The 23,382-nt window shown below is 47.0% G+C and overlaps 2 long non-coding RNA genes across 3 annotated transcripts; one reads left to right on the forward strand and one right to left on the reverse strand.

The window, feature by feature from the left end:
• Positions 1-250: 250 nt before the first annotated feature.
• LOC128088169 (uncharacterized) lies at positions 251-3,378 on the reverse strand. Its single transcript, XR_008210175.1, has 3 exons — positions 2,555-3,378; positions 1,954-2,120; positions 251-826 (listed from the first exon to the last, which is right to left on the reverse strand). It is a non-coding gene; the product is annotated as an uncharacterized LOC128088169 (long non-coding RNA).
• Positions 3,379-16,562: 13,184 nt separating this feature from the next.
• Positions 16,563-23,160, forward strand: LOC128087987 (uncharacterized). Of its 2 annotated transcripts, none has more exons than XR_008210103.1 (2): positions 16,563-16,610; positions 20,651-23,160. It is a non-coding gene; the product is annotated as an uncharacterized LOC128087987 (long non-coding RNA). The 2 variants fall into 2 exon arrangements; XR_008210102.1 differs by lacking the exon at positions 16,563-16,610 and adding an exon at positions 18,728-20,531.
• The last annotated feature ends 222 nt before the right edge of the window (positions 23,161-23,382 follow it).

Consider the following 23,382-nt stretch of genomic DNA (forward strand, 5'->3'; position numbering starts at 1 on the left):
CAAGAAGGCAAAAGGCATCCTGGGGTGTAATAGAAGGGCTGTGGTCAGTAGGCGAGAGTGGTTCTCCTCTCCCAACACTCTGCCCTGGTGAGACTGCATCTGGAATATTATGTCCAGCTCTGGGCCCCTTCATTCAAGAAGGACAGGGAACTGCTTGAGAGAATGCAGGACAGAGCCACAAAGATGGTGGAAGGAGCACAACATCTCCCTTACAAGGAAAGAATGAGGGCTCAAAGAGGGTAGGTTTAGATAAGGAAAAACTCTTCTATGGTGAGGGTGGCGAGGCACTGGAACAGGCTGTCTCATCATGTGGTGGATGTCCCATCCCTGAAGACTCTCAAGGAGAGGTTGGATCAGGCCCTGGCCAACCTGATCTAGCTGTGCATGTCGCTGCTCCTTGCACAGGACTTGGACTAGATGGCATTCAGAGGTCCGTTTCCACCTCTAAGGATTTTATGATGTCATGACCAGCTGGGTAGATGAGGAAAGAGCAGCGGATGCTGTGTACCTTGAATTCAGCAAGACACTAAATGTCTTCCACAACATCCTCATAGGTAAACTTAGAAAGTGTGGGATAAACACTGGATAGCGAGGTGGATTGAGAACTGGCTGACAAGCAGAGCTCAGAGGGCTGTGATCAGTGGCACAGTCTAGCTGTGCCTCTCTTATGAGGAAAGGCTGAGAGACCTGGGGCTGTTCAGCCTGGGAAAGAGAAGGTTGAGAGGGAATCAGTGTTTGCAAATACCTGAATCATAGGTGTCCAGTGGATGGGGTCAGATGATTTTCAATGGTGATCAGCATCAGGACAAGAGGCAATGAGTACAAACTGGAACACAGGAAGTTCCATGCAAGCACGAGAAATAACTTCTTTACTTTGAGGGTGTCAGAGCCCTGGAGCAAGCTACCCAAAAAGACTGTGAAGTCTCCTTCTCTGGAGATATTCAAAATGAACCTGGATGTTTTCCAGCACTATTTAATGTAGAGAACTTCTTTTAGCATAGGCTGGACTCGATGATCTCCAGAGGTCTCCCTTCCAGACTCCTTGATTCTGTGACTGTACTGGAGATGTCCCTGATAGCTACAGCTTCAGCAGACAGCTAGATGGAGAGATGCATCAATTTCTTTTATGGAACTGTTTATGCCTTCATAACAGCCTTGTTTTCACATGAATCACAATTTTTTTGAGCATGTCATCTACTGATTCAAATTTAAATTCCTCTCAAGTGATTTATACGATTCTGTTCACTTCATGGAAAAGCCAATGTATGTAGATTCCAAAAATCTAAAACTGATGTTATATATCGACTTTGCCTGGTGTAAGTTTCATGTAGAAGTGTTCTATGCAGTGCACTAAGTAATTATTTTTTCTAAGGTTATTTAAAGAATTAGTAATAACAAAAATACGGCTTAGCTGCAGAGACATCAAAACTTTGAAAATCAAAAGTCACACTGACCACATCAGAAATTCCTTCACCAGCTGAATTTATTAATCTTTGGATCTTTAATCTGGATTCTATTGAATTCCAGAAAATATGCCAGAACTCCTTTCCAAGTGCATCACTCCTGAACTAAGGAAAACAGCCAGCAAGGAATGTTATCAAAGCTCCCTCAAACCAGAGGGAAAGCTGGCAGTACCTCTACAGAAATAACATCATTCAGTACTTTCAGCTAGGACTCCTTTAAACCCATCCTGTATCCTCCTCCAGTTTGGAGAGATGGCATGCAAAAAGCAATGGTCAGCCCTCTCCCATGACGTGCTGGTGACTCACCTGAGCTGAAGGCAGCACTAAATCCCTGGGCATTAACAGGGCCATTATATCAATAGAAAAACAGGACGAGCAAGTGCAATTTTCTACAGAGCGCATGCAAGAATTTTTCACAAGGCCATTCCTAATAGTATGAAATGTTTTCAGGAGCTATCACTCCCATAAAATATTTCTCTAGCAAACACACCTTAAGTTTTCTTGGCCCCTGTCAGCTGAATCACTTCTTTGTGCCTGCTGTAAGCACTGTAATCACTTTATCCAGGCCTCTTTCAAGACTTCCAAGTAGTTTGGCCTTTCTCTTCTTTTGGCTGCTCTCCACATGAGCTAGGTTTATCTAAATCCACAGAATGACACCTGTTACAAAACCAAATTGATTAGTTACTTTTCCTCAGCAATCAGACGGTAGTTATTTCATATGCACTATTAGAATATGATCAGATCAGAATGAAGAAAACTAAAGGAAGTGTCGTGTATTATGAGAGTTTCTGCTTACGTCAGTTGAGCTTTAAGCTCAGAGATGCTTTTTAAAACTGCAGCACTCAGGGAAAATGGGACAAGATGGGATTTATGTTATGGAAAACAGGAATGCATTCTGAAGATGACTGACTTCTGGTTTTAATTTTTTTTTCTGCTTTCAGTGTTTCCCAGGGAATACAGCAAGAGGTTTTAGGAAAATTTTAACCAAGAGAAAGGAAATACAGCTTGCTGTTGTGAACAATGCTTCCTAGGCTGTTCACTGATTAAGGTAGCTCTAAACCAAAAACATATGCGGATAACTGTACACCTACCTCATCTCAGGAAGAATCTCCGTTGCTGTCAGTTCATACGTATTTGCTGGTGTTTTGGGCTTCTTAACTGCGATGACTGTCATGCACTGCCTCTCTGAAAGAAAGCATCCAAACCAAAGCAGGTACGTTTCTGCAGTAGAGGATTCGCTTTTCTTCAGTCAGGATTTCTCATGATTAGCAATTACTTTTTTAAAGCCAGCCTCCTATCTATCTCTAGTCCACATCTTCAGCGTGATAAAATAGGTTTTAACTAGAACAACAGGACTAAACAGAAAACTGAGACTGATCCCCCCCGAGCTCTGTAATTCAAGTCTTTGAGGGGCCGGCGCAGTGCAGTACTGCAGGTTTGGAAGGGATGAGGACCAGAACTGGTTTCTTGTTCTGCCACTGGTCTCAGGACAAACACTGAGGAATTTACTATGTCAAAAGGTTGCATTCCACATCAAGCATTTTCCTTCATGTGAAAGGTGTGAATTGCATCACCACAGTTAATACTGCATGTTGAGTAACGGCCTAAAAAGTTCTATTGTCCACATGTTGGAAAACAGCTCTGTGGAGCAACTTTGAATTTGTGGAGACAACTCAATATAGCTCGAAGATTCAGCTTTCCATAGCAGCAGTTGGCCCCAGACAGCCATGTTCTCAACACTTCCAAGACATACTCCCACCATTTATTGTTATATCTCTAAGCACTGCTTTAACTATCCTGAATGTAAGGACTTCCAACAGAACATTTTAATTGTTTAACTCTCAGGAATATCTAACAAAAATGAGCTGAAATCACACTTCTGCACTTCTCATGTAAGAAATGCCTACTTTTACTTTTTAAACTTACCATAAGACCAACATCACAAGTTACATGCAGTCTTAAGACAAAAATAAAACCTGTGTGAACAACTAGCCTTCGTAATGTGCTTCGTTGAACACTTAACAAAGGAAAGTGATATGTTCAGTGACTCTTAGTAACATATTAGCCTGCAGAGATGGAGCATTTCTGAACAATATTCCCTAGCACTTGGAACAGAAGAATCTTCAATTGTAAGAAGTGCTTAATACTTTAAAGGGCAGAGTGAACACGTGCAGTATCGACACTAAGGATGAGGACAAACATCTTTGTAACCCAGAGGTTGCAGCATGGACACGTTTCTGGTCCATCACATAAATGCAGCTGTTAACATTGCTAGCCTCGGTATTTTCAATGCCACACCAAGCAGATATGTGAAAGTACAGGTTACATTTCATTTAGAAGTAAGATGCAATAAGAGCACAGTTAAGTAAAAGTATTTACCCTTTTCTTTCACTCAAAATAGCAGCCCAGAAGAAAACAAAAAAACATAATGAACATTGAAGAAATTTTCTACTAGATCTCCATGAGAAGTGGAACCACATGCTAGTTTTAGGAACAGCAATTGTCTCATTATCTGGATGCATCTAAAGGCACCTCCTTGTGAAACCGTGAGAACTTCTGGAATTAACAGACGAGTAACCTGCCCTGACATATGGCTAAACCACTTGCAGTGCACGAATGTAGTTATCAGCTACAGATAGATATGGAGTTCAGCAGGGGTACCTTAGCTCTGAAAGCTATGAAAGATTTCATGTTTGAGAAGAAGCAAACATTAGAGTCTGTTCATACAGAAAGGTTATTTACTGTAATAGTGAGCTTAAATACAATGAGTTACATACATTCATTACCTCCGATATTAATGCCGATATACTCTCTCTGCTCTGGTTGTGAAACACAGCAAGTTCTGTTACACAGTCTTCATCAAGGTGCCCCAGCTGCAAGAACAAGACCTGTACTGAAGAAACAGCTTCCAAGTCACTCGCAGAGCCAAATCTCACCATGATAGTCTTCTGATATGCAGCAATCAAGTCAATAGTTAGCCACCATTTCAGATTTTCTATTTTAAATAGTTAGCATCAGGGCTAAATACTGCAAGGAGTAAACAGAGTCACCGCACTTCAGCAACTGGTCCCTCTGAGGCAACAGGTTCTGCATTCAAGTACAAAAGCCTGTCAGCAGATGAGATTTTCACTAGAGCAGAAGTTGCACCTCTATCCCCTCTTAATTATTCAGTTCCATGGCATGCACAGCACACGGTGGTGTACGATCAGCACAGCTGTTCTTCAGAGAAACAGTGGCACCCAGAGGCCAGCAGCAGCCATTGGCTGCAAATACACAGCAACTTCTCAGTTCTGCAGCAAGAATCTCCCTCACACTCCCAATTCCCACCCCCACCCCAACCCCGCTACCCCAACCTCTCACACAGGTCAGACAATTGAGAGATAAGGAGCACAAGCACAGTTCCAGAGAATCATAGAACGGCTTGAGTTGGAAGGGACCTTAAAGACCATCAAGCTCCAAGTTGCAAAGCTGCAACTCACCAGATCAAACTGTCCGGGGCCTCATCCAACCCGGTCCTGAACACCACAGGGACGAGACATCCCTACCTCCTGTTTTATCCACCGCACCTCTCAGCACAGGGCTGCCTGCAAACTTTCTGAAGGTGCTCTCTAGTTCCATTCTCTCTGTCACTGACAAAGATGTTGACCAAAATGGACCCCTGAGAGTCACCACTTGTCAGCAGCCTCTGAAGAAATGTGTTATCACTCCCATTCTGAGAGGATGCCAGTGGTCCAGAAAAGATTCCAGAAAACACTTAGGCTTCTTCGAGTGTGTGTACTTACTGGGTATTTACTTTGCCACTGAAAAGCATCAGAATAACCTTGCATGAGCCAAGGGTGGTTCAACAGGAGTTTAACTGTCATCTGCTTCTTTGGGTCTGCCTAATGGGCAGCAACATTCAAGCTGTTACTTGTATCACCGAGAAGAACTGGAGACAGTTATTCTTTTCCTAAGAACTTCAAGGTGCCTGGAAGCACAAATAGAGACCAGCTGTATTTATTCACTTCACCAAAAGGAAGGTCAAACACCTGAGCTGTGAAGAGCAGTTACAGCACCTATGGTTACAGTCTGGAGATGTCCCAGAAGGATCCTGTAAGGTCCAGGGGGTCCCCAGGTGTGTCCAGGACACCCTCGGAGGCATTCAGAAGAGCCTGAGGATGCCCCAGAGAGGACTTGTAGGGTCTGGGCGGTCCTTGGGTCCTCTGTTGTCACCATCACTGGGTACGACTGAGTGTCACTGTCCTCAGGGTGTCACCATCATTGGGTGTCACCGTTGTCTCTGTCATTGGGTGTTACCATCACTCTGGTGACACTTAAAAAGGTGACCATGTGTAAGCTCAGTGTGCAACAACTGTGGCACAGTGTCCCCATCACTGGCTGTCACTTTTGTCACCATCACTTGTATGTCACCGTCTCTCGGGTGACGCCATTCCCTGTGCTCTGACCACCACATGGGGGCAGGCACAGGCGGCCCCGCGCAGCCACCATGCCGTCACTGAGCCTCACGCTGTCCTGTGCCACCCCTCCAGGCCTGCCTCCAGCTGGACCCGGTGACACTGGAGCAAGCAGCTCTTGATGTGGGATTTGGATGTGGGATTGGGATTGAGATTAAGAATGGCGCTGGATTAGGGACATGGGATTGGGATGCAGGACTGGGATATGGGATCAGGATTGGGATTGGTATGTGGTTTTGGGATTGAGATTAAGATGTGGTATTGGGGCGTGGGATATGGGATTAGGGATACGGGGTTGGGATTGGAGATTGAGATTAGGCTGGGGGTTTGTAAATAAATGTGCCCTGTTCACAGACGTATTGTGTCGTTCTGTGGGGAAGCATCGCAGATGGAAAGCTGCTGTGTGGAGCCCCACACGATGAGTTGCAGAGGCCACTGAAGGAAAAGGAGAATCAAGGCAGTGTGCAGAGGTGAAGGCTGTCCAGCTGGCCCTAGATGCTGCTGAGCGGGAGGGGTGGCCAACGCTCCGCCTTTGCACTGTCTCCTGGATGGTGGCAGGCGCCTTATGGGGATGCTTACAGCAGCGGGAAGAAAACAACTGGCGGCGGAGGGGTAAACCTGTATGGGCTGCTGAGCTGTGGAATGCTGCCTGAACAAAGAATGTGGGTGCGAAGGTGCGCCCTGGAGATGCTCGTGTGCCCAGCAGCCAGGCCAACGAAGGACAACAAACCAACCATCAGGAAAATCGAGCTGCCAAAATTGAGGCTTCTTTTATTTTCCCTTGCTTTGCTTTGGTTCACTCTTTGGTTCTTCCTTTTCACTTCAAGTTGCTTTGCATGGCTTTCTAGTTTTCTTTCTGTGCTTTGCTTTACTTTCGACTCTGCTTGTTCCCACTTCTTCCCTTTGCTTTCGTTTTTCCTTTTTTTCAGTTTTTGTTTTTTAAATTTACTTTATTTTGTTTGCTCCTTTTTCTTATTCTGACTTGTTAAACTCAAGCTTGCTCCCCACGCTTTCCTTCTGTGCTTGGTGCTGTTGCAGTTCTGTCTCAATGGCACGGACAGCTTTGCATTCCTTTGCATTGCTTTTTAGTTTTCTTTCTTTGCTTTGTTTTCCTTTCAGCTTTGCCTTTGCTTTTTTATTTTTTTCTCACTTTTTTTCATTTTCTCTGTTTAGCTTTAGTTAGCTTTTTTTTCTTTCTCTTTCTCTGTTTGAATGCTTTACTTTGCCATGATGTTGCATTGTATGGTTCTGATTTTTCTTTGCATTTCTCTTTTTTGCTGTGCTTTTCTCCTGTTTTTGTTTTAGTTGTTTTATTTTGGTTTGCTTTTGGTTTTGTTTTTGCTGTTGTTGTTTGTTTCTTTTGTATTGCTTTACTTTGGATGTCATCGCTTTGCTTTGCATTTTTTTTCTCTTATATTTTTATTAAAAAAATTAACAATTTCTTTTACATTGGTTTGGATGTCGTTGTTTTTCTTTGCTTTTTTTTCCCATTATTTTTCCTGACTGCGTTTTTCTCTTTGCTTTCCACTGTTTTCTTCATTTTGTCATTTTTTTCTTGTCATTTGCTTTCTTCCCATTATTTTCTCTTTTCTATGAGTAATCCTTTTCATTTTCCTTCTTTTCAAAAGTTTTTTTCTGTGCTTTCTTTCACCTCTTTTTCTTTCTTTTCCTTTTCTATTATACTTTTTACCTTGATTAATTTTTATTTTTTTTCTTTTCCACTTTCTGTGTTTGAATCCTTTGCTTTGCCATGATGCTGCATCCTATCTCTGTGCTTTTTCTTTGTATTTCTTTGCTTCGTTTAACTAAAATTTGTTGGGTTTTTTTTTTTTACCCTTTCCATTTACTGCTCCTTTTACTTTGCTTTCTGTTTATTTCCTTTGTCTTGGTTCTTTTCCTTTCCAGTCCATGTCTTTGCTTTATTTCTGTCCTTCCTAAAAGTGATCTTTGTCTTTTCTTCTCTTTTCAAATTAGTTTTCTCTGCTTTCCTTTCACTTTCTAATTCCTTGTTGGTTTTCTTTTTTTGCTTTTTGTCACTACATTCTGCTTTTCCTTCCCTTCCCTGTCTGTATCCTTGTTCTCTTGCCTGTCTGCTTCCTCTTAACTTTGCCATTCCTGGCTTGGCTTTGCTCTGTCTTCTCTTATTCTAATTTAGATGTTTTTACTGCTTGTTTTGTTTCACTTGTTTCATTACTGCTTTTTCTTTTCCCTTCCAGTTCTTTTCTTGGCATTATTTTTTTTCCTTCTCATTTCTCTGCTTTTCAAATGATTTTTCTTTGGTTTCCTTTCCTTTTCATTTATGTTTCTTTCTTTTATTCCCTGTTATTGCTGTTTCCATTGCTTTGCTTTGCTCTTTTATTTTCCTGTCATGCCTTTTCTTTGCATTGCTTTGCATTCCTTAATGGTTTTCTCTCTTTGCTTTGGTTTCCTTTCTTCTTTGCTTTTCTGTGCTTTGCTTATTTTCTTTATTGTCATTTATTCCCTCTTTCCTTCAAACCATTTTGGATGGCAGTTCCTTCTTTTTTACTTTCCTTGAATCCTTTCTCTTGCCATGATATTGCATTCTGTGTCTTTGCTTTTTCTAGGTATTTCTTGGCTTTGCCTTCCAGTTTCTGTAGGTTTTTTTTCCCCCTTCCATTTTCCTTTACCGCTCCTTTCAATTTGTTTTATTGTTGTTTTTTTTTTCCTTTTTGTTGGTTCTGTTTCTTCTTCATTCCTCCTTTTTTTCAAATTAGTTTTCTTTGCACACCTTTGTGTTCTTCTTCATCAACCCTTCACATTTTTCTCTTCCTTCCCGTGTCCCCACGCCCGCCTCCTTCCTCTCACATTGCCTTTACTTACCTGTCGCCACTCCTCTGCATTCTTCATTTTTATCTTTCCTTTGCTGACTCGTTTACTCACCCTGTTCCCTCTGCTTTCCTCCTGCGCTTGTGCTCGAGGCACAGCCGGCTCCACGCCTCCTGGTGTCCTCGCCTCTTTCCTCCGCACGGACCCGCGCCTTTTCCTCTGCTGGCTGCAACATCCGCGCCCGGTCGCTGCCCTGAGCTCCTCCTCGGCGGACTGCGAGCGCTCTCCCTTCCTCCGGAGAGACGTTGGTCCTCGTTACGGCCGCAGCCCTGCTGGAGGTGCAGCGCGCCCAGCCGCCGCCCTTTCCTCCTGCCAGCACGGATGCTGAGCTTTTGGCTGCACCGCGGTCTCTCGTCACCTTTGCTTTGCCATCGAACTGAATCCTATTTCTTTGCTCTTCTGCCGCTCGGTTTCGGTTCTTGTTGTTTCCGTTCGTTGTTTCTTTCTCCATTGGTCACACTGGTTTGCTTTCCTATGTTCACTTGATTTCATTCTCTTTACTGTTCCTTTTGCTTTGCTCTCCAACGTTTGTTGCCTTTGCATATCGTCTTTGCTTCTTTTTTGTATTTCTTTTTTCTGTGTTTGTTTTGGATGTTTTTGTTCTTTTTTTCTTGTATTTTTGTATTTTATGATTGTTTTTTCTTTTTATCTTTTTTTTTTTTTTTTTTTTTTGTCTTTATTGGGTCATTTATGTCCTTCTGCTTTTGCTTTCCTCTTTTTTATGCTTAGTTCTTTTTTGTGTGTTTGTTTTTTTGTTTGTTTTTCTTCTCTTTGTGTGTGTGTTTTATTGTAATTTTTCTTTTTGATGTGTATTTTTGGTATTTGTTTTCTGTTTCTCTTTTTTTGGATTTCGATGTGTTCTTTGTTTTGTTTTTTTTTCTTTTTTTCTTTTTTTTGTTATTTTTTGTGCTTTTTTGGTTTTCTTTCTGTGTGTGTTTTCATTTCTGATTTGTCATTTTTTTCTTTTCTGTGTTTTATGTGTTTTGCCTGGTTTGTCTCTTTTTGTATTCTTGTTTTGTTTTTTTTTTACCTTTTTTTGGTTTCTCCTTTTTTTAGGTTTTCTGTTTTCTTCTGTTTTCTTTCTCTTTTCCTTTTTTCCTTTTTATTTAGTTTTTACTTTTTTGATTTTAGTGTTGTTTTTTTCTTTGTTTTTGTTTTGAGTGTCATTGTTTCGCTTTGCTTTCTTTTGTTTTTCCTTAGTTTTCTTATGGGTGTTTTTTTTAATTTGCTTTCCACTGCTCAATTTGGTTGGATTTTTCTTGCAGTTTCTTTCTTTCCATTTCTTCTTTTTTTCCTTGAATATTCCTTTTCATTTTATTCTTTTTTCTTTCTTCCATTGCTTTGCTCTGGTTTGCTTTTGGTTTTCTTTCCTACCATTGCTTTGCCTTTCATTCTTCTTGCTTTACTTTGCTTTGTCACACTACTTTGCTGGTAGCACAATGGACTGCGCCTCTGATGAGACAACTGCTACCATGGAGTGAGCAGTGACAGCATCTTTACGAGGCTTGCAGCATCATCTTCCTCCCGTCTCTCCACTTTCAGATTCTCGGTCCAGCCCACAGAGCAAAATGAAATGGAGGAGGAAGAGAACGTGCTAATAGTTCTTCCTTGGTTCCTATTGCAGAGTGAGTTCTTGTCCACTAGTCAGAGCAGGACGGTGCCTGCTGTCTGGTAAACCTTACGCAGAAGCACTGCTGCCTTTGCGTATTGTGCTCCCGCCCCGTCCCTTCCTCAGACAGGATGCAGGGCGCCCACAGCCTCTGGGCACCCTGGGCCAGGGCTTCGCTGCCTCGGGGGAGGAATTTCCTCTACCTCAATTTTCTCTCTTTGAGTTTAAAGCCATTCCCACTCATATTATCTGTCTGCCAATGCCAAGTGGCACGCGAGGTCTGGCAGTGCGTCAAGTAGTAACATGACAGCAGTACAGCACGGACAACGGTGGCATTAATTTTTATTTATTGGTACAACGCAGCCCAGAAAGCCCTGATTGATGCCAGCAGCAGTTCTCTGGCTGTCAGATGATGGCCCTAAACCCACATGCCAGGGTTTTACTCAAACCATTCTGGAATTCCATGATTGCTAAGGTACATGGCATATACAACATCGTTTTCCTGAGAGAGAACCAGGAAGAGAGCTGCCTGCTTTTGTGCAGAAACAAATGTAGAAGTGCTGGAAAGATTAAAGATTTCACCAATTGCTTGGAAAACACCTAGCAGCACTAGCATGAGCTTGATGCTGATGGGATCTTTCGTTCCAGTAGTCATCAGCTCTGCTGCACGCCCGATTTTTCTTTGTATGGCAGAAGGCTGATCTGATCCTGTCCTGGTTCAGGTATCCACACTGGTCTCCACTTCGCAGCTCAAACCTGTGCTCAAGAGGAAGGAAAAGAGGATAAAACTACCACACAAATATTTAAAAAAGCAGGGATTTCCTCTCCTTGAAAATGTTCAGACAGGTTTGGGGTACAGCACCCTTGAGCCTCACCCAAGCATCCCATGGAAAAACAAGAGTGCTGTGGCACAAGAAGGTCCCTATCCCAAAACAGACCCTGCAAGAGATTCCAACCCAGACAAATGGACAGACAAAGAAGCCAGCTGTTAAAGGTTGTGCCATCAGTTCATGTCCAGTGGTTGTCCCCTTTTTCCTTATGCAGCCCAATCCAATAGTTATTCTGGTCCTTGTAGTACACGGTGACTTTAAAGCAAAAAACATCTTGCATTTTAGCCATTTTGAGCATCTTTCCCACTCAGTGCCACCCACTCAGGCACTGGACTTTGCAAGATGCAAATACATTTTTTCTAACTGCATGAAAAAAAAAAAAAACATTTCCTTGGAGGTGCACGGTTCAGGGCATCACTCAGATGGATGCAGGAGTCTGGAAGACAATAATGTGAGACTGTCCATCCCCAGCCTGGCTCTTTACCTAAAGGCACCCTCTAATAGCTCTGCCACTGCGTGAATTTTGGGCAAAATAGGTGCACGGTGTGCCCAGACAATTGTGCTTTCAACCCCAAGGTTGGCTTTGGGGCTCATGCCCTGTTCTCATCCTTTCCTCCTCAGTGTCTATGACAGCCAGGGAAACTCCCAGTTTTTTGCAATTTTCCCTGCTGATGTTCCAGTTGCTCTGTAGCTCCGAAAAAAATAGCAGCATTTTCCTGGGAAACCAACTCAGGGATTTGGGCAAACACACAGCACAAAAAACACAGGGTAATCCAAAAGTGATCCCTAAAAGAGGACTCCAAAATAGCCCCACAATTCTACCCCCCAGACTCCAAAATAGCCCCAAAATTTTACCCCTCCCCTTCATCCTCCAGCTGGGGGAAGCTATGGAGCCTAAAATAGGAAACAGGGGAGGACATCCCCCAGAGACCTCAATACCCAATGGACCACCTCCCCTCAGTGACTCCAATTAAACATATTCCCCGAGTGGACAACCAAACCCATAAGGACTCTCCAGGGATGCCAATTAGCTCATCAGACACCCCCAAAACCTCCCCCAGCCCTCACCATCCCATCCTGTCTGCTACCACTGCAGCTCCTCCAGCAGCCAGGGTGGGGTCCTCCAGATCCTTAGGGTGCAAATTCTCCAGCGCCACTCCAGGAGGGACAGACGGAATACAGAACAGCTCCTAAACACTACTGAGATCCCCTGCGTTCTACCGAAAAGTGATGAGCTAGGGACTGGGGGACTCCAAAAGCGGGGCTTCCATGTGCTTTTCCTCCATGGACACAGGCTTTTGGGACGCCCTCCCCCGAATAAAGGCTCCCAAGCCTAAAAAGGACCCCATGGGAGTGGGGAGGCCTCATAGGGGCCTATGGGCGTTCCCCAATTGCCATCAACACAAAAAGTACCCCATGAGTATGAGAGGGTCTCATAGAGGTTGACTGGGTCCCCCAGGAGTCCCCACTCCCATAAAGGACTGTATGAGGCTGGGGAGAGAGGTCCTATAGAGGCTTGTAGAGGTTCCCAGGCGCCCCTCAATCTAAAAAGGACCCCAAGTGCCAACCACTCCAAAAAGGACTTCATGGGAGTGGGTGCTTGTGTCCTGGCAGGAGGTTAGCCAGAGCAGCCTTAAGAAGGGTCACCAGCTCCAGCACAGTATTGGGAGGGTGCTGGGTGACAGACACAGGGGAGAACTGCTCTGACTCTGCAAGCTCTGGGCAAGCAAAGAAATCTGGCTGACTCCAGACATTTTGTCAGAACCTTTCCATACAGGAGGGCTGCCCTGTGTCAAGTGTTCATTTATGAGAAGAATGGCAGCTTACAGAGAAGTTAAGGTCTCTGCTCCTTGCCGAACAGACAGGTCTGTTGGCTTTTTGCCTCGCCATTGATGGCTGTGTCTTTCTCATTTCACCATGATATTTCTCCTGGCAACTGCTGGGCTTTCCAAGGATCTTGAGGCCACATTGTTATCAGGCTGCCAGAGAAAATCTGTCCCCGCAGCTTTCACCATCTAGCACATCCCTAAGGCCTGCTGCTACAAGTCAGCAGTGCTCCAAAAAGTTTGCCATCTCAATAAGTCTCTGCCTGCTTCTTCTGGAGGGACAACAGCCTCAAGGAAAAGCTTTACCAGAGATGTCCTTCTGGTGGTGGGATCTCCCAGAGACCTGTGGTGGGCTGCCATAGAGCACTGCATTCTGCCAAAGGACATGGAGACACCTGGGGGTGGTTACAGACCTCTGGAGGGTATGTTCCTCGTGGCCTACGAGCTGAGATCAATTGGTCCACGTCTCCTGACTCAGGCTCACCCTCCCTTGTGCTTGAATCCTCACAGAGCCAAAGGAGGTGGGGAAGGCTTCCCACCTTTGGCCTCAGCACGTTCTTTTCTGGATGGCCTGCCTGTGCATGACCACGATCATCGCTTGTCTTTGAGGGAGTGGATGAGGACAAGGCTGAAACTTTTCTGGAGCTATTCACTTATGACATGGACAGAGAGATTTCTCAGACCTTCCATGTGCCGGTACAGCGAGTGTGTGCAGCAGGCTGCCATGCAGGAAGGCCAAGTTGCCTGCAATTTCCAGAAAGGAAGGGCTTGCCTGATCACCCAGGCTACCCTCTGCTCTCCAAGGTGAGTAACTCTTGCAGGGAAGTTGGCAAAGGTGGCAGTTGGCCATCTTTGGACACACTTTCCTTTTCTTCCCAGTAGAGCAGAGGGAGCAGCAGTGGGAAGGGGGTTTGGGAGGGAAACTGTCCCACTCCAGATGCGAAGGGATGACTGCCAGCAGGAGGGAGGATTACTGATACCTTTCCTCATCATCAGGACTGTCCCAGTGCCCCATGGCAGCTTCGAGAGCAGAGAAACTCAGGTTTCCACAGCTCCCCTTTGCATGCTGCGCACTGCTTTCTAGGCTCGCAGGTTTTCTGTGTGGCCTTAGCAAGGAAGTTCTGGTTTTTCCTGCTTACTCTTCTGTCACAGCTGCCATTTGGTGCACAGCAAAGGGAGCTCTGCAGATGTGATGTGGCTCCTGGTTAATAATGCCTCCCATTTTATTCACGGGAGGACTCTCCCAAAGCATTCTGCCATATCAAATTCCAGATGCAGAGCAACTGGGGCTACTCTGAACATACCTGCATCTATCGAGGGGAGGTTCGTGGGAAAACAGCAAGGCCAAAAGAGCTTCTTCAGCCAGAATAATTAAACAAAAAAAGATGTGGTAACTCAGTTTCATGTCTTTTGGCCCACGTTGAGGGTGTTACCTGAAGCAGTGTGTTGGGTTTGGGAGGAGCTGCAGGAATTTCTGTGAACAGAGCCCAGCAGCTGCCCCATGGTAGAGAAGAGACACTTCCAGGCAGCTCCGAAAGAGATCTGCCACTGGTCAGAGCTGAGCCATGAGCAATGCTGGAGGCACTTCTGTGAGAGCAGGCGGAAGCAAGTAAAAACCACTGCCTTGGAAATGAGGATGATTGGGGATTTTCTTATGGAGACAGAGTGCCCAAGTTAACATGTGGCCACCCAGGACTCAGGGTGAGGGGTGTGCCTGAGTTTTCTGCCTGAGCCTGAACGCAGAAAGTACACTGGTGGGGGTGCGCCCACATGGAAGCACTGCTCAGTCCAGAGACAGACATCTGGGAGGAGGTGGGCAGGCGGAGGAGCATCAAGGAGTCAGAGAAAGAGATGGAACCACATTCTCAAGTCCCTTAGATACCCACAGCACAAGGAATAAAGGATCCCCTGACACCTGGCCACAAGGCAGGAGGAGACTAGGAGACAGAGACAGTGATGCAAATAGGCTTCTGTAAACCCCCTTCCCAACTGCTTCCCCTTTCTGGGTGCTCTTACACAACTGGGATGAGACTCTGGAACTTGACAGACAGGACATACAGGTGTTGAAGTTCCATCCAGGTTCCATCCATGAAGGTCCATCCAGGTTGGAGGAGTCACCTAGGGCTGGCCAGCCTGTTCCTCTCTGTCACCAGAGAGCAGAGATCAGCACTGTCCTTCCGCCCCACTTCCTCACAAAGCCATAGGCCACAAAGAGGTCTCCCCTCAGTCTCCTCTAGACCATTCACCATTTTTGCAGCCCTTGTTTGGACACTCTTTAATAATTTTATGTCCTTGTTGTACTGTGGTGTCCAAAACTGTACACAGTACTCATAGTGAGGCGGCACCATTGCAGTGCAGAGCAGGACAATCCCTTCCCTCACCGACTGGCACTGCCATTCTTGATGCACCCTGGGGTAGGGTTAGCCTTCCTGGCCACCTGGGCACACTGCTGGCTTGTATTTAATCTGATTTCAACCAAGACTCCCACATTCTTTTCGGCAGGGCTGCTCTACAGTGTCCTATCCCAGTCTGTATGTACAGCCAGGGTTGACTCCTTCCCAGGTGCAGAATCCAGCACTTGCTTTTGTGATGCTTTTGCTGTGCTCCATGTGTTTGGTGACTGCCCAGCTTTCTAATTTGTCTGGATCTCTTTGCAAGGCCTCTCCACTCTCTATGGAATCAACAACTTTTAACTCGGTATCATCAGTGATCTTGCTCAAAACACCTTCTAGTCCTACATCCAAAGCATTTATGAAAACGTTAAAGAGAATCTCATCTGGCCATGGATTTTCTGGATACAAGTGGAATCTCCTTAGCCCTCTTCCAGCCAACAGCAGGTGGGTGGGAATTTCCAGTACTGCACACAAACCAATGATGACCAGCAGCATACAAGAGCTTTCCTTCTCGTTCTGTTGCAACTGGAGCCTGGTGGAGCAGAGAGCAGATGTGATCTTGCTCTATTTTTCTCCTGCTTAGCCCTCTTCTGCTGGTTCCTGAGCATTACCTCATTTGTATCTTTCTTTCTTCATCTCTTGGTTTGATCAGCACTGTTTCTTGCTCTGATGAATTGTTTCGTTGATCTCCTTTTCCCATAGAGGAGTAGAAGTGTTGGATATCCGTGTTGGTATCTGCCCATCCATTTGGGAAGGATGGGTGGGGGTAGAAGATTGAAAGGAAAAGGAAAATATGATCTTAAATATTACAACAGGGTAAAAGCTGAACTCTGCCTCATTACCATTCGCAGTTTAAAGGGACACAGGTGTCCTGAATGCTTCAGGGGGACCATCAGGGTCTATTCTGGGGCCGTTTGGGGCCGTTTTAGTGAAATAAACGCGATTTTGCGCAAAACAAATCGCAAAACTAGGCGGCGGTGCCCCGCAGCAAAACGGTGCCCTCAACCAAGATGGCGGCACCCTACAGCAGGGCAGTGCCCACAAACAAGATGGCGGCAGCGCAGGAATGGCCATGTCTTCCGCACACAGGATTCCCCCGGCTGCTCCACGCGCAGGCGCACTGCGGGCAGCTCTGTGGGGCGCGGCCTTGCGTGACCCGGCAGCGGATGGAGCAGGGAAGCGGAAGTGGTGTGGGGGAGGGATGGAGAGAAGGGCCTGTGTGTTGGAGGGGGTGAGTGGTGTGTCTCTGTGGTTTCATTTCGTGGTCATTTTGGGGTTGTTTGGGCCTTTCGGGGGCTGCTTTGGTTTTGGGCTGCATTGGAGTCATTTTAGGGCTCTTTTGGAGTTATGTTGTAGGCAAAACCGTCGTGCAGTGGGTGAGCAGTCGGCGGGTTGAGCATAGAGGAGCAGTCAGTGGGGTTCCGTCCAGCAGGGGGTCTCTGCCGGGCTCCCTTCTAGGGCCGGGTCTTTTCAGTGTCTTTATAAATGGCGTGGTTGGACAGGAAGGTGTTCTGAGCGAGTTTGGTGACAGTGTTTAATATGGAGGGGAGAAGCAGAGGAGGCTGAATGGCAGCCTCATAACTTTTGTGTATGTGTAGGATCCCAAATGAATGCAAACCCCCCCCAAACAAAAGGCACCAATAAAGGCCCCAAATGGGATCAAAATGGTCCCAACAGACTCAAAACTATCCCAGAATGACCCCCCAGCAGCCCCAAGTTAACCTCAAAGTGGTCCCAGATAGCACCAAATTGCCCACAAACAGCCCCAAGTAACACCAAACAACCCTCAAAAGGGATCTCAGATGGCCCTAAAATTATCTCAAAAACCGGCTTGAAATCACCTCAAATGAGCACAAAATGTTTAAAATCAGCCCTAATATGGCCCAGATGGATCCAAAATGACCTCAAAAGCACCCTTCAAGGTAAAACCAAAATGATCCCCTGCCAGAAAAGCTCCAAAATGGTCCCCAAATTCCACCTCCCCCTCCCACCCCAGCAGGGCAAAGCAGAACTCTTCCCCCCCCCCCAAGTGCCACCTCCAGGATCCAAAAGTGGGTGTCAAAACCCATGGCCCCAGGTCCATGGGATGCGACTGCTCCAAAGCTATTCCAGGGGGCTTGAGGGAGGACAAAATAACCCCAAAATACTAGTAGGATCCCCCTTCCCCCTCTAAAAAAAGAGCAACTAGGAGCTGGGGGCACCCCAAAAGTGGTGTGTCCATATGCTCCTCCAGTAACACAGACTTCTGGGGCTGCTCCCCCCTACATAAAGACTGCCCCTCCCCAGAAAAGGACCCTATGGGAAGTGGGAAGGTCACATAGAAGCCTATGGGAGTTCCCTAGATGTCCCCCACCCCAGAAGGGGTTTCAGTGACTCCATAGGATTCCCTATGTGCCCCCCTAAAAGTAGACCCCAGTGCCCTGCATGGCAAAAAGAACCCCATCAGAGTGGAAGTCCCACAGTGGGCTAAGCTGATCCCCCAAGTGCCTCCCAGACCAAAAGGGACACCATGGGATGGGGATTTTACAAAGGTCTGGGGGGGTTCCCCAGATGCCCCCCAAACCAAATAGAAATCCATGGGAGTAGAGGATGCCAAAGGTGTCTATGAGCATTCTCCAAGTGCACCCCACCCCAAAAGGATCCCTTGAGGGGGGAGGTCCACAGGGCTCCATGGAGATTCCCTGGGCGCCCCCCAGCCCAAAAGGAGGTCATGTTCCCCCACCCCTCTCCCATGGGAGTTGACGGCTCCCTCTGGGGCCTATGGGGGCTCTCCAGATGCCCCCCTCCACCATGACGACCCCCTACAAAGCCCCCCCATTGTTCTATATTGACCTTCTCCTTTTTTTTTTTTGGGGGGGGGGAGGTAGGGGTGGGGTGCATCCCACTGCTCCCACTCTTGAGAAGGAAGAGCAGCTCAGCAGCATGTCCTCGGGGTAGGGGGTGTCTGGGAGGGGTGAGGGCAGCAGCCTCAGGAGATTTCTCACCTAGCAGCAGCGCCGTGAAGATATGATGCCCCAGATCTATGTGGTCACCTGGTGGGGGCTGAGGAGGTGACATTCTGGGGGAGGATTTGGGACATTTGTTTGGTTAGCATTTTTTTTTTGTGTGTGTGTGTGTGTGCTTTTGGAAGTTATTTTGGGGGTCTTAGGGGGCCTTTTGGATGAGTTTGGGGTTATTTTGGGAGTTTGGGCATTATTTGGAGGAATCTGAGGGGGGCTTTAGAGGTCATTTTGGGGTATTTGGGGATATTTGGGGATTATTATGGGGGAATTGGGGCAATTTGGGGGAGTTTGGGGGCACTTAAAGTTTACATTAGAAAGGGCTGGGGTGATTTGAGTTTGTTGCAGTAATTCGGGGAGATTTGGGGCGTTAGGGGTATTCTGGCATATTTACGATGCAATTTCGGGGTTATTTTAGGGTTTTTTATGACATTTGTCGGTGATTTTAGGGGTTTGAGGCCATTTTCATGTTATTTTGTTGGGATTTGGGGCATTTGGAAGTTATTTAGGAGGACATGGGCATTTTGGAATAGACTTGGAGGGGGCTGAGGCATTTGGGAATTATTTGGGGGCTTTTGGATTATTTGGGGGCATTTTTTGAGTTATTTGGGGAGGAATTATGGACAATTTGGGGGGGTATCTGGAGGTGTTTTGTGGGGTGGGAGGGCTGTACCTACAGGATGAGCTCCAGCACATTGTGGGGCCGAGGGGGGGGGGGGTGCAGACCAACACCATCCACCTGAGGACCACTGCCATCAGCCCTGCCACCAACTGTGCCACACACTGCTCAGGGGAGATGGGGGGGTTGGCACAGGGGGCTCCCCCCTCACAGCCCTGTGTGTGTCCCCAAGATTTCTCCATATCCTCTATGTCTCCCTGTGACCCCATGCCCCCCCTGACAGCGTCTCCATGTACCCACCCTTACCTCCAGGGCCCCTTTATGTCCACCAGACCACCCTCACGTGCCCAGAGCCTCCCTCCCGCTCCTGTCCCCCACTGTTCCCATACTCCCCCAGGAGACCCCCCACACGCATCTCTGGGACTGCTCCGGGTCTCCCAATATCCCATTTGCCTTCACTTCAGGCCTGCCCAGGTCACCTGATGACTCCTCCCCTTCCCCTATCTGGACCACTCATTCCCCACGGAACCCCCTAGACCTTCATGGCTCCTCTATTTTACTTTGGGGCCCTCCATGCCCCCTCCCCCCATAGCCTCTGCACCCATCCCTTTGGCTCCCTACTAGCCCTTCCTCACCTCTGGCCCCCTTGACCTGTATGACCCTCCCATGCCCTGCACCCCTTGCCCCGTCTCCCCTCCTTGCCTCTGCCCTTTGCTGTCCTGTCCTGCAGGAGAGGAGGGTGGGATGGTGTGCTGCATGCAGTGCCTGCAGGAGCTGTTGGGCCACCATGGAAGTGGCTGGTTCCAATGTAAAGCACAGTGTTGTCTTTGAGTCTCTACATCCAATAAAGAAGACGGAACCGCCCATGGGGCAAGAGGTGCACTCTGTACCCACCCAACACGGTGTCTGGGGCCAAACCTGAAGGTTCGGTTCGTTCCAAACCCCTTCTACACATACCCAATGGTTTGCTCCGTTCTGATCCCCCCACACCCAATGGTTCCCTCCATTCTGCCTCCCACGTACACCCAGTGACTCACTCCATTCTGACCCCTCCCACCCAATGTTTTGTTCCATTCTGACCCCTCCCGCCCAATGTTTTGTTCCATTCTGACCCCCCTGCACCCATTGGTTCACTTCATTCTGATCCCTTCCCCCCTCCCACCCCCCCCTTCCTCACACACACACAGTGGTTTGCTCCATTCTGGCTCCCTCCACTCTCAAGCCATTCTATGACTTCTATGAAATTGGGGACTATGGGGGGGCGGAGGGGGACGACTGGGGCTTAAGTGGACAGTTTAGAGTCGGAGGGGGGAAACTCAGGGGTCAGCTGAAGGTTTAGGGGCGATCCTGGGGGTCTCCGGGGTCTCCTACTGCCCCGCCGCCGCGGAGCTGGCCATGCGCGAGGCGCTGTCCTGGTGCTGAAACGCGCGGCCGCCGCCGCGGCGCTGTTGGGCTCCTGTTGATGTTCGCCGATTAATGTCAACGACCCGGGTTTGTTGTTATTGTTCTTTTGTTTGGTTTTGTTTGGTTTTGTTGTTTGTTTGCTTGTTTGTTTGTTTCTTCATGGAGGAATTCCGTTCCACATCTCTGCTTCTGATGTCTTCTCAAAGTGTTCATTAGAGAGTGGTGGTGAAATTTTGCTGTTCTTACATTTCATCCTTGAAAACAGTTGTTCACAGATGTGCATACTGCCAAAAAGCAACGGCAGGAGAACGGCATGACTGTGAAGCAGGGAATCTTGTTCTCTGGCAAGACAGGTGTTTTGCAATTCTGATGAAGAGGCACAATCCCTGTTCTGAGTTGAAAATCTGATTGCAATTCAATATGTTCCATTTGAAGATTGGCAGGTGATATATTTATGGTGACTGGAAATTACCCATTCCACTGCATGTCCTGTGCATCTATTGCAACTTCACACCTGGGAGGGATCAGGACCACATGTTGTCCTGCTTCACACTCACACAGTGATTAAAGTGAAAGGAGTCTACTTAGCTGGAATCAATAACTCTGTTCTCTGCACTTGCACACTGCATTCTTCCTTGCAGTTCCATTCCAGGGAACAGAGAACCTTAGTGTGGCGGTTTAACAGCAGCAGGGAGCTCAGCACCCTGCTCACCCCTGGCCCCTTCAAAACAGAATGGGGGGAAAATATGACGAAAAGCTAACAGCCTGCAAAGTAAGTTAAGGACAGGGGAGCAAATGCATTGGCATGCACTGAGCACTGGCAAAAGAGGTGCAGCAAAGGGACGGTTAACTTACAGCTTTTTGACAGCAGGTGGGAAGCCTGGGCTAGCTCTGGAGCTGGGTCTTACTTCAAACATGGTGCTTTTTGAGGAGGGAGTCAGTAGGACACAGCAAGGAGCAGCAGCTCCTGAAGGCTTGAGAAGCCAAAAACAATAACTCAGGCATAGGCCAGCAGCCATGGATCCATCCCATGGTCCCTGCACACGGGGAGCACAATGGGCTCCATTTCTCAGGAGGGGCAATAGGAGTTGAGAAAGAGCCCAAGCAGCATGCATGTCTGCAAAGTCCAGTCCAGACTCCTTTCTGCAAGGAGCACACGCTGAAAAGTCCTCCAGATGTGAATACAGTCTGCATGTGAAAATGAAGAAGAAATCGATGGTGGGGGAGTTGGGAAATGTAAATGCCAAAGCATTGTTGATGAAGATGAGTTCAGCTGGCATGCATGCAGCAAGAGCCTTCAGGCCTGTACTGTTGGTTGGGATGGGCAGAGGGCTTGCTGTCGCACTTCATTTTTAGGCACATCTCAGTTGGCCCTCAGCAGTGGAGCCAGGAATCTGCCCCAAGTTTGAGACACATTTTGTGTCTCTTGATCTGTTTTGGTGAGAGTGGTTTGAGTTGGGTTATTTATATAGAAACATTTAGATTTGGTGGGAAATTTTGGTGGTAGGTGAACAGTGGGTCTGGATAATCTTGGAGCTCTTTTCAACCTTGGTGATTCTGTGATTTGTCTTTGACATGTGTCAACATTTCATGTACAATGCAGTGATAAGCAATAGATAAAACAATGTTAGAGTTAGTAGAATCAAAACTAGGTGAAGCGTGCAATTAAAAGCTCTTGTTGCCATTGATGACATCCTTCTTCACTCTTCCTGGACATGGTGTATCTCTTCTGTCATGAGGAATGGTGATTACAGGTTTTTCTCCATTATTTCAGATGCATTCTAGCAGTTGGCACAGGTCATCGTAGCAGTAGCTAGTTTACTAATATAAGATTCGTTCTGATGGGACTGGAAAGGGGTTGGCATCAAATACTCAATATATAATTAGACTGAAGCAATTGATATGATGTAACTGGAGCTGAATCGTTCAAGTTGTATCCCATAATTTTAGTAAAACTGTTACCAAAAATCATAACCAAGAAAACTCCAAACTAAATGAGGGTTTAGAAAGCCAACATCAGTTTATTGCAGTGCTGGGTGCATGGAGGATTCCTCCTCCTAGCATGCAGGCCAAGGGATGAAAGCAAGCTCATTATATACACTAAAAAATGAATATTCTCACAATTCTGGAGAAGTGCTTGCCTATTTCCAGGAAGTCTAATGCATGTTCTAAGACATTGCAAAACTGCCTCCAGCAAGGCGCTGAACTGGGGGAAGGGTCTCAGGTGAGCTCTTTCTTTGCCTGTGTATAGAGCTGATGTTGAGAAACATCCTTTTTTTTTTCTTTTCTTTTCTTTTTCTTCCCCGGGAATATTTATCTTTGGAGCCTCTTTGGTGCCCAGGCTTCCTTATCTTGTCTGCCCTTGCCCACCTCTCCTGGGCTGCCAGGCCTCTGGCTCCAGTCAGAGCTGTCTGCGTGGAGGACAGAGCAGTGCTTCCCCTGTGCTTTCTGCCAGGAGGAGCAGCTCTGCTGCCATAGGCAGCTCTCCACGCGCTGGGGTTACCTGACGGCCTTGTCCCAGGGACGCTGCCTCAACTTGGAAGCAGCTGAAGAACAAAGCTTTTACCGCCTCTTCTGGTCAACGGGACCTTCAGACTGAGCTTCCTTCTTTGCAGCGCTGCCCTGCGCCTTCTTGGCCCTGGATAAAGCCTCACGGGGCACAGAGAAGCAACAACCTCTTCAATAAAAGCACAAAATTAAACCAACCCAGCACAAACGCGCTGTTTGGAAGTGAGAGTATTTTGGAGCTGCTTTTATTTCCCAATATCCTTGTCTGAGCAAAGAGCCTCTGTAGAGGCAGAGCAGTCTCAGTGCCAAGGCAGGAAACAGCTGGAAGGCAGAGAGCACTGCCCGGCCAGCGTGATCCTGGGGGCATCGCAGGGTGCCAGGGAAGGGGATGGGGGTGCTTTGCTCCAGGGCTCCCCTTGTCACTTAGCCC

The sequence above is a fragment of the Tympanuchus pallidicinctus genome, unplaced genomic scaffold (genome assembly GCF_026119805.1).
Source record: "Tympanuchus pallidicinctus isolate F22 unplaced genomic scaffold, pur_lepc_1.0 scaffold32, whole genome shotgun sequence".
In the NCBI taxonomy this organism is placed as follows: domain Eukaryota; kingdom Metazoa; phylum Chordata; class Aves; order Galliformes; family Phasianidae; genus Tympanuchus; species Tympanuchus pallidicinctus.